A 15,341-nucleotide genomic window follows, 5' to 3' on the forward strand; every position below is an offset into this window, starting at 1 on the left:
AACTGTCCGTTGCCATGCGTTTACATGCGTTGTTATGGGTTAACTGTCCGTTGCCATGCGTTTACATGCGTTGTTATGGGTTAACTGTCCGTTGCCATGCGTTTACATGCGTTGTTATGGGTTAACTGACCGTTGCCATGGGTTACCGGTCCGTTGCCATGGGTTACCGGTCCGTTGCCATGGTAACTGGTCCGTTGCCATGGTAACCGGTCCGTTGCCATGGGTTACCTGACCGTTGCCATGGGTTAACTGTCCGTTGCCATGCGTTAACTGTCCGTTGCCATGCGTTTACATGCGTTGTTATGGGTTACCTGTCCGTTGCCATGCGTTTACATGCGTTGTTATGGGTTAACTGTCCGTTGCCATGCGTTTACATGCGTTGTTATGGGTTAACTGTCCGTTGCCATGCGTTTACATGCGTTGTTATGGGTTAACTGTCCGTTGCCATGGGTTATATGACCGTTGCCATGGGTTAACTGTCCGTTGCCATGCGTTAACTGTCCGTTGCCATGCGTTAACTGTCCGTTGCCATGCGTTTACATGCGTTGTTATGGGTTAACTGTCCGTTGCCATGCGTTTACATGCGTTGTTATGGGTTAACTGTCCGTTGCCATGCGTTTACATGCGTTGTTATGGGTTAACTGTCCGTTGCCATGGGTTACCGGTCCGTTGCCATGGTAACCGGTCCGTTGCCATGGGTTACCGGTCCGTTGCCATGGTAACCGGTCCGTTGCCATGGTAACCGGTCCGTTGCCATGGTAACCGGTCCGTTGCCATGGGTTACCTGACCGTTGCCATGCGTTAACTGTCCGTTGCCATGCGTTTACATGTGTTGTTATGGGTTAACTGTCCGTTGCCATGCGTTTACATGCGTTGTTATGGGTTAACTGTCCGTTGCCATGGGTTAACTGTCCGTTGCCATGCGTTAACTGTCCGTTGCCATGCGTTTACATGCGTTGTTATGGGTTAACTGTCCGTTGCCATGCGTTTACATGCGTTGTTATGGGTTAACTGTCCGTTGCCATGCGTTTACATGCGTTGTTATGGGTTAACTGTCCGTTGCCATGCGTTTACATGCGTTGTTATGGGTTAACTGTCTGTTGCCATGGGTTACCGGTCCGTTGCCATGGTAACCGGTCCGTTGCCATGGGTTACCGGTCCGTTGCCATGGTAACCGGTCCGTTGCCATGGTAACCGGTCCGTTGCCATGGGTTACCTGACCGTTGCCATGGGTTAACTGTCCGTTGCCATGCGTTAACTGTCCATTGCCATGCGTTTACATGTGTTGTTATGGGTTAACTGTCCGTTGCCATGCGTTTACATGCGTTGTTATGGGTTAACTGTCCGTTGTCATGCGTTAACTGTCCGTTGCTATGCGTTTACATGCGTTGTTATGGGTTAACTGTCCGTTGCCATGGGTTATCTGTCCGTTGCCATGCGTCAACATGCGTTGTTATTGGTTAACTGTCCGTTGCCATGGGTTATCTGTCCGTTGCCATGGGTTATATGACCGTTGCCATGCGTTAACTGTCCGTTGCCATGCGTTTACATGTGTTGTTATGGGTTAACTGTCCGTTGCCATGCGTTTACATGCGTTGTTATGGGTTAACTGTCCGTTGCCATGGGTTAACTGTCCGTTGCCATGCGTTAACTGTCCGTTGCCATGCGTTTACATGCGTTGTTATGGGTTAACTGTCCGTTGCCATGCGTTTACATGCGTTGTTATGGGTTAACTGTCCGTTGCCATGCGTTTACATGCGTTGTTATGGGTTAACTGTCCGTTGCCATGGGTTACCGGTCCGTTGCCATGGTAACCGGTCCGTTGCCATGGGTTACCGGTCCGTTGCCATGGTAACCGGTCCGTTGCCATGGTAACCGGTCCGTTGCCATGGGTTACCTGACCGTTGCCATGCGTTAACTGTCCGTTGCCATGCGTTTACATGTGTTGTTATGGGTTAACTGTCCGTTGCCATGCTTTAACTGTCCATTGCCATGCGTTTACATGTGTTGTTATGGGTTAACTGTCCGTTGCCATGCGTTTACATGCGTTGTTATGGGTTAACTGTCCGTTGCCATGGGTTATATGACCGTTGTTATGGGTTAACTGTCCGTTGTCATGCGTTAACTGTCCGTTGCTATGCGTTTACATGCGTTGTTATGGGTTAACTGTCCGTTGCCATGGGTTATCTGTCCGTTGCCATGCGTCAACATGCGTTGTTATTGGTTAACTGTCCGTTGCCATGGGTTATATGTCCGTTGCCATGGGTTATCTGTCCGTTGCCATGCGTTAACTGTCCGTTGCCATGCGTTTACATGTGTTGTTATGGGTTAACTGTCCGTTGCCATGCGTTTACATGCGTTGTTATGGGTTAACTGTCCGTTGCCATGGGTTAACTGTCCGTTGCCATGCGTTAACTGTCCGTTGCCATGCGTTTACATGCGTTGTTATGGGTTAACTGTCCGTTGCCATGCGTTTACATGCGTTGTTATGGGTTACCTGTCCGTTGCCATGCGTTTACATGCGTTGTTATGGGTTAACTGTCCGTTGCCATGCGTTTACATGCGTTGTTATGGGTTAACTGTCCGTTGCCATGCGTTTACATGCGTTGTTATGGGTTACCTGTCCGTTGCCATGCGTTTACATGCGTTGTTATGGGTTAACTGTCCGTTGCCATGCGTTTACATGCGTTGTTATGGGTTAACTGTCCGTTGCCATGCGTTTACATGCGTTGTTATGGGTTAACTGTCCGTTGCCATGGGTTATATGACCGTTGCCATGGGTTAACTGTCCGTTGCCATGCGTTAACTGTCCGTTGCCATGCGTTTACATGCGTTGTTATGGGTTAACTGTCCGTTGCCATGGGTTAACTGTCCGTTGCCATGCGTTAACTGTCCGTTGCCATGCGTTTACATGCGTTGTTATGGGTTAACTGTCCGTTGCCATGCGTTTACATGCGTTGTTATGGGTTAACTGTCCGTTGCCATGCGTTTACATGCGTTGTTATGGGTTAACTGTCCGTTGCCATGGGTTACCGGTCCGTTGCCATGGTAACCGGATCGTTGCCATGGGTTACCGGTCCGTTGCCATGGTAACCGGTCCGTTGCCATGGCAACCGGTCCGTTGCCATGGGTTACCTGACCGTTGCCATGCATTTACATGTGTTGTTATGGGTTAACTGTCCGTTGCCATGCGTTTACATGCGTTGTTATGGGTTAACTGTCCGTTGCCATGGGTTATCTGTCCGTTGCCATGCGTTTACATGCGTTGTTATGGGTTAACTGTCCGTTGCCATGGGTTATCTGTCCGTTGCCATGCGTTTACATGCGTTGTTATGGGTTAACTGTCCGTTGCCATGCGTTTACATGCGTTGTTTTGGGTTAACTGTCCGTTGCCATGCGTTTACATGCGTTGTTATGGGTTAACTGTCCGTTGCCATGGGTTATATGACCGTTGCCATGGGTTAACTGTCCGTTGCCATGCGTTAACTGTCCGTTGCCATGCGTTTACATGCGTTGTTATGGGTTAACTGTCCGTTGCCATGCGTTTACATGCGTTGTTATGGGTTAACTGTCCGTTGCCATGCGTTTACATGCGTTGTTATGGGTTACCGGTCCGTTGCCACTCTTCTCTTTCTTTGCTGTCTTAACACTAGGAGTCCCAGGCTTCTACCTTTCTACCTTTAAAACCCACCACCAGCCAAATGGCTGGTAGCCAAGTGGAAGCTAAATTGGCTAGTCATTCATATGTAAATTAGGTTGTTAGCTGGGAATTCTGGAGGGAGGGGAGTGGGGGTGTGTGGATGAGGGGGTGGGGGAGCTGCTAAAAGCTGTGAACTTCCTTTTGTGTTTCATCTTGATGCATTCTCAATCATCCAGGGAAATAAATCTCCAAAAGTCACCAACTTGGAGTGTTTCAGTTTGCCATCTTAGGGAGAAATCAACACACATGGGTGTAGGTCCTTTGTTGCTGAGATTTATTGATAAAAACAGTACAAAAAACCAACCATTTGTACACATATTTCAGAGCGTTCTCACTCCCGAGGCGTAACATGTTGACGTTTTGTCACGTTCCGCGGCGTTCCTGAGGAACGCGAAAGGAGACCTTCGGCGTTCTTATGGTACGCGGCGGGTTATGGCTGGAATCCAGTGCAATGACGCTCCCGCGGGAGTAGACGTTCCAGCCCTGTATTCCAGCCCTAAACCTAACCTTATCCCTAGCCCTGACCATAACCTTATTCCTGACCTTAACCAGGACTTTAATGATGTTAAATAGCGTGTTTCTAAGCGATTTGAAGAATAAGAGCGAACATGTGTAGGTTCAGTCCAGACGGTTCTCATATTTCCTCTTTTTCCGAGGTCATCATTTAGGAACGTGGTGGGTAGCCGAAAACGTAATATGGTGACGATTTGTCACCTAGCGTAAAATGTTACGCTTTGGGAGTGAGAACGGGTTGCATATTTACAAATAATAATAAAAAGTGAGTGAGTACATTTCAACATTTTCAGTAATCACTCACAATCCTGGCACTGCCATGGTATCTGTAGTCTGCATTTACCACATGTGTATCTGTAGCAGTGAACACATCGCACAGTGGCATGATTGTTCTTGCATTTGTGTTTGACCTGACACATGGCTCTTTTTCCAGGACTAGGTGTGGAGGGTTGTGTCCGAAGCAACTGTTCTTTTCTTGCCTTCTTCTCAGCTACATGAGAGTGAGCCAACTCTCTTGCAAGCTCCACCACATTTACATATGAATGACTAGCCAATCCACTAGTGGATTGAGGAATTTCCCTGCGAATCTTGTTGACTGTGCCGAGGATGGTGGTTTTCAGTCTAAGAAGTTTTTGCGCAAGTGAAAGCGATGTGAAAAAATTGTCCGTGGTAACATTTCTGCCCTTGTCTAGGAATGGTTCCATCAGCCTCATTACTAAATTTTCAGAAAGTCTCTCCCCAATGGGACGATTGGGGTCCTTGCCAAGATATGGGAAGACATTGCAAATGTACTTGGATTTTAGGTCGCAAGCCACCCAAAACTTGATCCCAAACTTGTCAGGTTTACTTGCAATATACTGCAGGAAACAGCACCGAGTCTTTGATGGGAAAAGCTGTTCATCAACGGTGATATGTAGACCAGGGTTGTAGCACGTGATGCAGTTGGTGACCAATGATCCCCACACACTGGAAATTGCAGCGAACTTATCAGTCTTTGCTCGATTTGCTCCATTGTGGCATCAATCAGACCACTGGTATAATGTTGAAATGTACTCACTCACTTTTTATTATTATTTGTAAATTCTTTCGGTGCTGTGCTACTTGGAAACCGAATTTCCCAGAGGAACACACCCGAGGGATTAATGAAGTTTTATCTTATCTCTTATCTTATCTTATAAGGAACAGATATGGAGGGGTAATTCCGGGAGTGGGATTACGAGCATGGGAGAAGCGTCTGGGAGGAGAACAGAATACTATCACGCACCTTTTGAGCACTGGGAGGAGGACACCACTTATAATAGACACACTCTTTATCTTCAAGAGCTCGGCGCCTGGGTTCACGCTTATCATCCACCGTGACAAAAGATACCACAGTTTCATGTAACCTATGAGAGGTAAGTCTAAACTTCATTTTCTAACAATTTTCTTTTTGCACAAATGTGTCCTTGATCAACATCATCAAAAAGACTTAACAACTCTAGATACCCTATGACCAGGATGAAAGAGAATATACAGAAGGGAAAATCATGGTTCTTTGTATTCCCATATGGAAAAGATATATAAAAATCTTATAAAGTTCTGTCTTGTGTGAAACTTGTATGAAAAGCATACAAGAGTGAAAACAGATATAAGATCCCTTGAAAAATCATATAAATGAAACTTGTATGTTTTGGATACTTACTAAAACATTATATGAAAGTAATGAGAAAGTGGCCTGTTACATGAGTAAATCATATAAGCCTTATATGGTTCACTATATGAAGTAGGCCAAATCTTATGCAAGTCTTTTATAAGTTTGTTCTATTTCTTTTCCATATGGGTTAACTCAGTGAAGTATGCATTGTTTGTCTATTTGACTCATTAATGTCAAAGTATTATTTTTCATAGCTCTATATTAAGTAAATATTATTTTGTCTTTGGGTTTATAGAGAAGAGCACAGAGGAACAACCAGATTCATGAATGATGGACACAGAAGACAAGACTCCAGGTACCATACACATTAATGCTGTTATTGTCAACATTTCTGATTTAAAAGGTATTAGATTTTGTATTTGCATGTATTTATTATTCATCTAAAGTTTTATCATAATAGTTAGTGTTTGCCACCATGAGAATAATTTCAACTGTTCAAAGGATTAAATGTAATAATTTTCTTAGTATCATCAACAATCAATTTACTTTTGGTAAAAGAAAAGCTTCCAGGGCCAGTTTAATGTTTTAAAGTCAAAGGGGACCTGCTAAAAAAGTTGATTAAATGGAAAAGGAAAACAACAATAAACAAAATATTAAATCCTATAAATTAATTAATGTAAATTCAGAAATTTAGTAATTGTTTTTGGTCATTTTGGTCATCTAAGGTGGCAACAAAACAGTGGTTGTCTAATATAAAAGAGCTACACACCACAGTCTGCCCCAGAATTAGTTTCTACTCGACACAACTGTCATGCAGTATTATCACTATTTCCAAAGTTGTGTCACCTGGGCAATTTTAACAAAATAGCCAGTTGAGTTTAAGTTGTGCTACAAGCAACAGTAACCAAACACCAGTTATTGATTATTAAATGGTAAATGGCCTGCATTTATATAGTGCTTTATTTAGTCCCTAAGGACCCCAAAGCGCTTCACACTACATTCAGTCATTCACCCATTCACGCACACATTCACACACTGGTGATGGCAAGCTATATTGTAGCCACAGCTGCCTGGGGCACACTGACAGAGGCGATTTATTAGTCCTAAAGATTTCATAATTTCTGACAGTGTTTCACCGATATAGTCAAAGGAGCTTGCAAAGAAAAGCGTCTGGACTTCTTTAAATTGCTTGAAGACGTCTCACCTCTCATCCGAGAAGCTTCTTCAGTTCCAAGGTCAAATGGTGGGGAGTCCCAGATTTAAACCCAGTGGGAGTTTCCCCCCACAGAGGGACAAAAGAATCAGAATCAGAGTACTTTATTGATCCCTGGGGGAAATAATTTTTTTGTTACAGTGCTCCATTGTAAACCAACATAAACCAACATTAACAAGACAGACAATACTCTAACTAAGAATAGTACAATATATATATATATATATATATATATATATATATATATATATATATACCTAATAAAAGGACCCCCTGATGATCCTCTAATCACATGAGCCAAGGTGTGAAACTGGGTGTGGGTCCCAATCAGCCAGGGTTACGGGTGAGCTCATTGTGAAACCTGGCCCCACCTTATCATGCGATTTCCTGAGATCAGATGGCCCAGGATGTGAGTGGGCGTTAAGGCGTCTGGGGAGGGATCTCAAAACTGGATTATAGATGGCAGAGAGTTGGTGTCGTAAACCACCGCCTCTGTTCAAAGATGGTCACTCACAGTGGACATAGATGGCTTCTTTCACTCCTCTTTCAAACCATCTGTCCTCTCTGTCCAAAATGTGAACATTGGCATCCTCGAAAGAGTGTCCTTTGTCCTCGATGCAGATGGACTGCTGAGCAGAGGTGTGGACTCGAGTCACATGACTTGGACTCGAGTCAGACTCGAGTCATTAATTTTATGACTTTAGACTTGACTTGAAAAAATGTTCTAAGACTTTACCCCAAATATAAAATTTAACATGCATATTATATAGAGATTGAAAATGTGACGTCATTCACGGGTAGAACCGCAAAGGATTCTGGGAACTCGTGGCAAGCGGTACTAGCGCACGCAGGCTTTCAATTAAAATCAGTTACACAGCGATAAAAAGAAACACAAAAATGTCAAGAAGCTGTTGTATTATTAACTGCAATAGCCGGTCGCATGACAGCCACGGGAAGCCGACGGGTAAAGAGATCGGTTGTTATCGGATTACGTCGTTGAAGAGAAATTGTTCAAGCCATGTTTCCGAAGTAACAAAGACGCGACTGGATTGCAGCCATTCTAAGACCAAATATAACGTCCCAGAACCCTCCAGCTCACAGGTTAGTCTGCTCCAAGCATTTACACGAAGGTCAGTGTTTTTTAGTAGTTAATACGTCATTTTCATAACATAATTAGTGATATAGGTTACAAGCAAGTCTGGCGCTGAACAGAAATTGTCGCGCTATGCTCCTTTATTTATTGTGCATAAATAGTGAATTGTCCTGACACAATATTGCGTTTCGCTTCTGTTATTATGGTACATTGACAAAAACATATACTTTTATTCACAGGATAAAACAGGTTTTTTGTATCACTAATTGCCCAGTACGATTACAGCATACAATATTATTGTCACTGCTACATTTCTGTGATTTCGGGTACCAGAAATTATTTCCACTGCTAATTAATTACCGTTGAGCTCAAAGGTCCTATTAATAAACGGTTAACGAATGTGTATTTATGACGACAATTTGTGAGACTGGTAAACTTATGATACGTACGATGGTCTTTCGTTCTACACGGTGCATTTCAAGGTCCTGTACCCATCCGTCGGTAAACTGTACCTGGGCTTGTTGCAGTGACCTGAAGTTACCACATTTCATGAGTGTATGCACTCACTCCAAGAACCGTATGATTATAAATATGCATATAAATATGCTACAATGAGATAGCTGACTTCATCTAACTAGCAAATGTTGTCCAGGCTACGTTGGTGATACAGTTTTTTTTAATGTGTATGATATTTTTGTCATGCGATTTTAAAGCTGGTCCTACAACCGCATCCAAGAATAACATGCAGCTTATCTCAGAACTGTCGGTGAAAATTATTCTTGGAGCTAGGTTTAATTGAGCTGAATTTTAAAGAGGTGCAATTTCACAATTTGTGTATATTTTCTACGTTCACTTTTGTCATGTGTTGAGAAAAACACAGATTTAAAATTACATGGTCTAATATTTACATTTAGCATATAACTGCAACATTATTTTTTCGTTGTTTTTTTTTTTAAAGACTCGAAAGGACTTGAAATTCAAAGTTTCAGACTTGTGACTTGACTCGGACTTTTACACCAGTGACTTGAGACTCGACTCTGACTTGCCTGACATTACTTGAGACTTGACTTGAGACTTGAGGATAAAGACTTGAGACTTACTTGAGACTTGCAAAACAATGACTTGGTCCCACCTCTGCTGCTGAGTCTTGTCCTGTGGAGGTGGCTCTTCTATGTTGTGCCATGCGCTTGTGAAGTGGCTGTTTGGTCTCTCCAATGTAGAGGTCTGGGCATTCCTCGCTGCACTGTACAGCATAGACCACATTGTTAAGTCTGTGTTTTGGAGTTTTGTCTTTCGGGTGAACCAGTTTTTGTCTGAGCGTGTTGCTGGGTCTGAAATGCACCGGGATGTCATGCTTGGAGAAAACTCTCCTGAGTTTCTCTGATACACCGGCTACATAGGGGATGACAATGTTGTTGCGTCTGCCCTTCTTATCCTCCCTCGCTGGTGTCTGGTCTTCTTTTCTGTGCCTCTTTGCTGACTTTAAGAATGCCCATTTAGGATAGCCGCACGTTTTGAGTGCTTCCTTTACATGTGTGTGTTCCTTCTTTTTCCCTTCAGGCTTAGAGGGAACATGTTCTGCCCGGTGGTGTAGGGTCCTAATTACTCCAAGTTTGTGTTCCAAAGGGTGATGGGAGTCAAAGAGGAGGTACTGGTCCGTGTGTGTGGGCTTCCGGTAAACTTCGATGTTGAGTTTGCCGTTCTCTTCAATGTGCACGGCACAGTCCAGGAAAGGCAAACAGTTGTCCTTTGTGTCTTCCCTGGTGAACTTGATGTTTTTATCCACAGCGTTAATGTGCGCAGTGAAGGATTCCACTTCTTGTGTTTTGATTTTGACCCAGGTGTCGTCCACATATCTGTACCAGTGGCTGGGTACTCTTCCTTTGAAAGAGCCAAGAGCCTTCCTTTCCACTTCCTCCATGTAAAGGTTGGCTACAATAGGTGACACGGGGGAGCCCATGGAGGTCCTTTTGTCCCTCTGTGGGGGGAAACTCCCACTAGGTTTAAATCTGGGACTACCACCATTTGACCTTAGAACTGAAGAAGCTTCTCAGATGAGAGGTGAAACATCTTCAAGCAACTTAAAGAAGTCCAGACGCTTTTCTTTTCAAGCTCCTTTGACTACGATGACCCGGATGACTGAGAACCTTCACAGACATTTCACCGACATAGTTTCTACATAATTCTAGTCTCTGCGCAAACAGCTAAAGCTAATGATAATGTTCGTTACATTCAAGATACAAAATGCTTGTTAGTATTTTCTCATATCTACGGGGGTATTTCAATTTAAAAAAGAAAATTGTCACTCATTCTCCAGCTCTTCAGTGTTTGCCACAAGAGGCCACACAGACTTAGAACTGTCTCTTATTATTGATTTAAAACCCTTTTTAAAAAAAAGAAAAACTCTGACGCAATAGAACACATTACAAGGTGTTTACAAACAAATAATAATAATGGATTGATATAGCAGTTTCAAGGCACCCAAAGCGCTTTATAATGCCACTATTCATTCACTCTCACACACTGGTGGAGACAAGCTACGGTTGTAGCCACAGCTGCCCTGGGGTAGGCTGACAGAAGCGAGGCTGCCATATCGCGCCATCGGCCCCTCTGGCCATCACCAGTAGGCAGTAGGGTAAAGTGTCTTGCCCAAGGACACAACGACCAGGACAGAGAGCCCGGGGATCGAACCGGCGACCTTCCGGTTACCTTCCCAACCCCCTGAGCCACGGTCGCCCTGATAATAGGTGATTTAGTTATATAAGTATCTTATGAAACAGGAAAATGGTACATCAGTTGCATCCTATCTTTCCTTTATATTCTATTTATGTTTGGAATATTTCATTCACCTAAATTATATCTATAGTTAAATAACAAACATAGTCAACAATTAAGTAACAGATTATAAAGAAGTTCTTTTAACAATTATTGTCTTTAATTTCAACTTCTCTGTTTGTCTTCTTTAGGCCTGTTAAACTTTATCACCAAACTTGGACTGGAAAAATTTTATCCCAACAAGCTGACTCTGCAACTTCTATTAGAAATCAACAAAAGCAACACATATAATCACACTGTTCAAACAGTGGAAGATATACCATGGTGTTTCTTTGGAAGATTGTTTCAAATCAATGCAGAGTGCAGGGACTGTACACAGGTACCGAATAATAACCATGAGGAGGATCTGTTTAATGATCAATATGACCTTGACTTTTGCCCTACAGATGACACTGACGATAGGTTTAACCCAGTTGACATCATAGTAGCACTTTTCAAATGTGCTGACAGCTTCTTGCAACAGCAAATGACCCTCAAGATGTCAATGTGCCAGTTTTCTGTCCCACTGTTGATGCCTCATAGTAAAAATAGTCAGTGTAACCTGATGCTTTGGGCTCTGAGAGACATTGTCAAAGAATGGCTTCCACATGAGTTATCTCAATCAAAACACTTTGTTGAAGACAACATTGTTCAAGCAGATATACCACTCTATTCATTTGTGAGGCTGAAAAACTGCAACCTATCCAAGTCACAGCTTTTAAATATCATTCTCAGCCGAGGTCAACAGAATCACAATTACTTCATTCACAGAGAAATGGAAGGAGGAGCAATTGAAAAGAAAATTGCCAATGGACTGGTTGAGGTTTGTTGGTACCTGCCCAGTGGAAGAGAAAATCTTGACATTTTTCCAGAGCCAGCCGCCTTCGCTAATTTGCGAGGAGACATTTGTGAGTCGCTCACACAATTCAATTTTCTTTACCAAGTATCAACTGCTGTCTTTGTGTTCCTGGACAAAGTTGAAGAACATGAGCAGAAGATTTTGCTTTCTCTACCAAATGTGAAAACAAAACTGTTCTTGGTAGTTGATGTCAAAGACAGGAATGCAAAAGAAGACATATTGTCTGTGAAGGTGACACAAGAAAAATTAGATTTACCAAAATCCAGCATCCAAATTAAACGCTCAAACATGAACGTTGTCGAGTTTTCAAAAAATATTTGTGCAGCTATTAAGACCTCAAATGTAACCACAATGAAAATAATCAACATGTTTGACAAAGCTGTTGAACTTGGTTTGTCTGTGGCTGAATGCAGGAGTGAAAACCAAGAAAAGGCAGCTGAAGAGATTATGAGGGGCATTGGAGTCCGCAATATATCCGACTACAAGAAGCAACAACTTCCTCTGCAGGGAGATAACTGGAAGAGGTTGTCACAGTTGGAAAAGGAACAGTGTAGATTAAAAGATTTTGGTGACTCAGGACTGGAAGAGTACAAATGTCAGCTCCAGCAAGAAGTGAAGCAAATTAAGAAGGAGCAAAGTACCTACAAATTGTCCAAAGCAATGAGAACTTTTATTGCTAACCTATCTACGAACAACAAGGAAGAACAAAACTATTTCCTAAAATGGATGAAACTGAAGCTTGATACAAAATCACGGGAAAAACTCTCCGCATTGAGAAAGAAATTTAAAGAAGAGTGCAGGAAGAAAGAGTCCGAACTCATTGCAGAGCTGGATCAAGCTTTGCTGGAGAGCTCTTTAGGAATAGAGCATTACATGAGAGAGATGGGGCTGATCTATGAGTTTTCTTTGCACTCACAAAAAACTGTTGATGAAATAGTTGCTCTGCCAAGTGTTGTAGCTAAAATGCTGCTTGATGGATATCCTTTAGAACTCTTGGATGGAGATGCTTCCAATATTCCAGAGAGATGGGTGACAGATGTGCTGATGGAGCTTCATAGGAAGGTTGGAGAGAAGAGCAGACTGTTGGTAGTGTCTGTGTTGGGTGTTCAAAGTACAGGGAAATCAACACTCCTCAACACCATGTTTGGTGTGCAGTTTCCTGTCAGCAGTGGCCGATGCACAAGAGGGGCTTATATGGTCTTCCTCAAAGTTGGTGAAGATTTAAAAACTGATTTGAAATATGACTTCATAGTTCTCATTGATACAGAAGGTCTAAAATCTCCTGACATGGCACAACTAGAAGACAGTTATGAGCACGACAACCAGCTGGCAACCTTTGTCATTGGTCTAAGTGATGTAACCATTATTAACATTGCAATGGAGAATGCAACTGAAATGAAAGATATCCTACAAATCACAGTGCATGCATTTTTGAGGATGAGGCAAATTGGTAAAAAGCCAGTTTGTCATTTTGTACACCAAAATGTTGCTGGTGTTTCAGCTCATTCCAAGTGCATGACAGAGAGGAAACATCTCTTGGACCAGCTAAACGAAATGACCAAAATTGCAGCTAAAATGGAAAAGCAACCTTCTATTAATGCATTCACTGATGTGCTGGACTACAAAATTGACAAAAACCACTGGAACATCCCTGGACTCTGGCATGGAACCCCACCAATGGCACCAGTGAACACAGGTTACAGTGAAGCTGTAGCAGATTTCAAGAAAACTCTTTTGGAAATAATGAAAGATGACAGAGATAGAAAAGCCACACAGATCCCAGATTTTCTCGAATGGATGAAAAGTCTGTGGAGAGCAGTCAAATATGAAAACTTTATCTTTAGTTTCAGAAACACTCTTGTGGCTCATGCTTATGACAACCTTTGCAAAGAGTTTAGTCAATGGGAGTGGGAGTTCAGAAAACACATTTTCTGCTGGCAGACAGAAGCAGAGTTAGAAATCTTAAATACTGACAATGAATCAGAAGTTAACACTTGGGAAAAAGTGGTTCATTCCAAAAAATCTCAACTGTCTGACAAAATAACACACCAACAAAAGCTAATGATGGAGAAACTAATTCACTATTATAAAAGGAAAGACAGAGATGTAAATTTGATAGAGAAATACAAGAACGATTTCTCTAAAAGTATTATTGGCCTTGCCAAAGAAATTCAACAGTCTGTCTCCATTAAACTTGATTGTGCCCTTCAGCTAAAGATCAGCAAAAAGAAGGCTCAAGATATACAGAGAAAATACAGAGATTTGATTGAAGAGCAGGTCATGCAGCTCTTGGGTAACTACACAAATACATCTCTGTCAGATGAACAGCTGACAGATGTGTTTGAAAAGATGTGGACAGACGCAACAATAAATGTGTGTGGTCTGGAACACCGAGATATCGCAGGATCAGTCCTGATGCAACTGAAAAAAAATTTCTTAAACCGGAAAGTCAACAAGGATTTACAGGACGGCTTAAAAGAATATGGAAAACAGCCATTTAAAGTTAAAAATGTCCATTTAGATTCCTGGTTCAAAATGGTAAAAAACTGGTTCCAACATGATTGTCAGAGCTCTGCAGACAGTGCAATTGAATCTTGCACACAGTTTGTACTTGATACAGTAAAGACAAATGGAGATTACCATGAGTCTTTCACAAGGGATCTTCTGGAGAAAATCGATAGTTTCCTTGAACACAGTTGCAAACACCACAAAACAAATATACAGTTTGAGATTGACCTGAAACTTCACATTTGTAGCTTTGCCACAAAGCAGTTCCTGGAAATGCACAAAAAGTTCTTGTACAAAAACAATCCTCAAAATCAGCTGGAGAAGCTCAAGAATCAGTACTTGTCAGACTTTCTCGATTTGTATAAAGACAGAGATCACTGCCAACGAAAAGCAAAAGATTTTGCCAGAGTTTGCATCAAACCTGCAGTGGAAGACTATGTCAACAGATCACTGGGAGTAGATATTGTAGATGAGATTGTGACCAGCTGTCATTCAACAGAGTACAGTTCCCGCTCTTATTTCCAGTACAACATTCAGAGAGAATTACTTCAAAAAGAAGACTTTAATAGTTTTGTGAGGTACATCAGTAACTATGAAATGTATGTTAAGAACTGGATTTATGAGCACGTCAAGCAAAAAATGTCAGAGGATGAAACTTTATGCAAACTGAAAAACAAGATCCTGCAGGTCATATTTACAAAAATCACAGAAGCGTTAAATAAGGCATCAAAAGCAAAGGATGGCACTCACCTTGAAGATAACAAGGAAAGCATCACAGAGTTCATCAACAGCATGCACAAATATCTAATTAAGGACATCTTATTATCAGAGGAGGATGAAAAAGCCATCCTGTTTCAAATCCAAAGCACATGTTATCCATTTATCAAAAGTCTCAAGACCTCAATAGAAGACTTAAAAGCAGAACTTCAGCAGGAATTCTCAAAATCCAAAGATATTGCTGCAGATTTGGAAAAGCTTCCAATCAGACCACATGACGAGCTTTTCAAG

The sequence above is a fragment of the Maylandia zebra genome, linkage group LG15, assembly GCF_041146795.1.
Source record: "Maylandia zebra isolate NMK-2024a linkage group LG15, Mzebra_GT3a, whole genome shotgun sequence".
Lineage (NCBI taxonomy): Eukaryota > Metazoa > Chordata > Actinopteri > Cichliformes > Cichlidae > Maylandia > Maylandia zebra.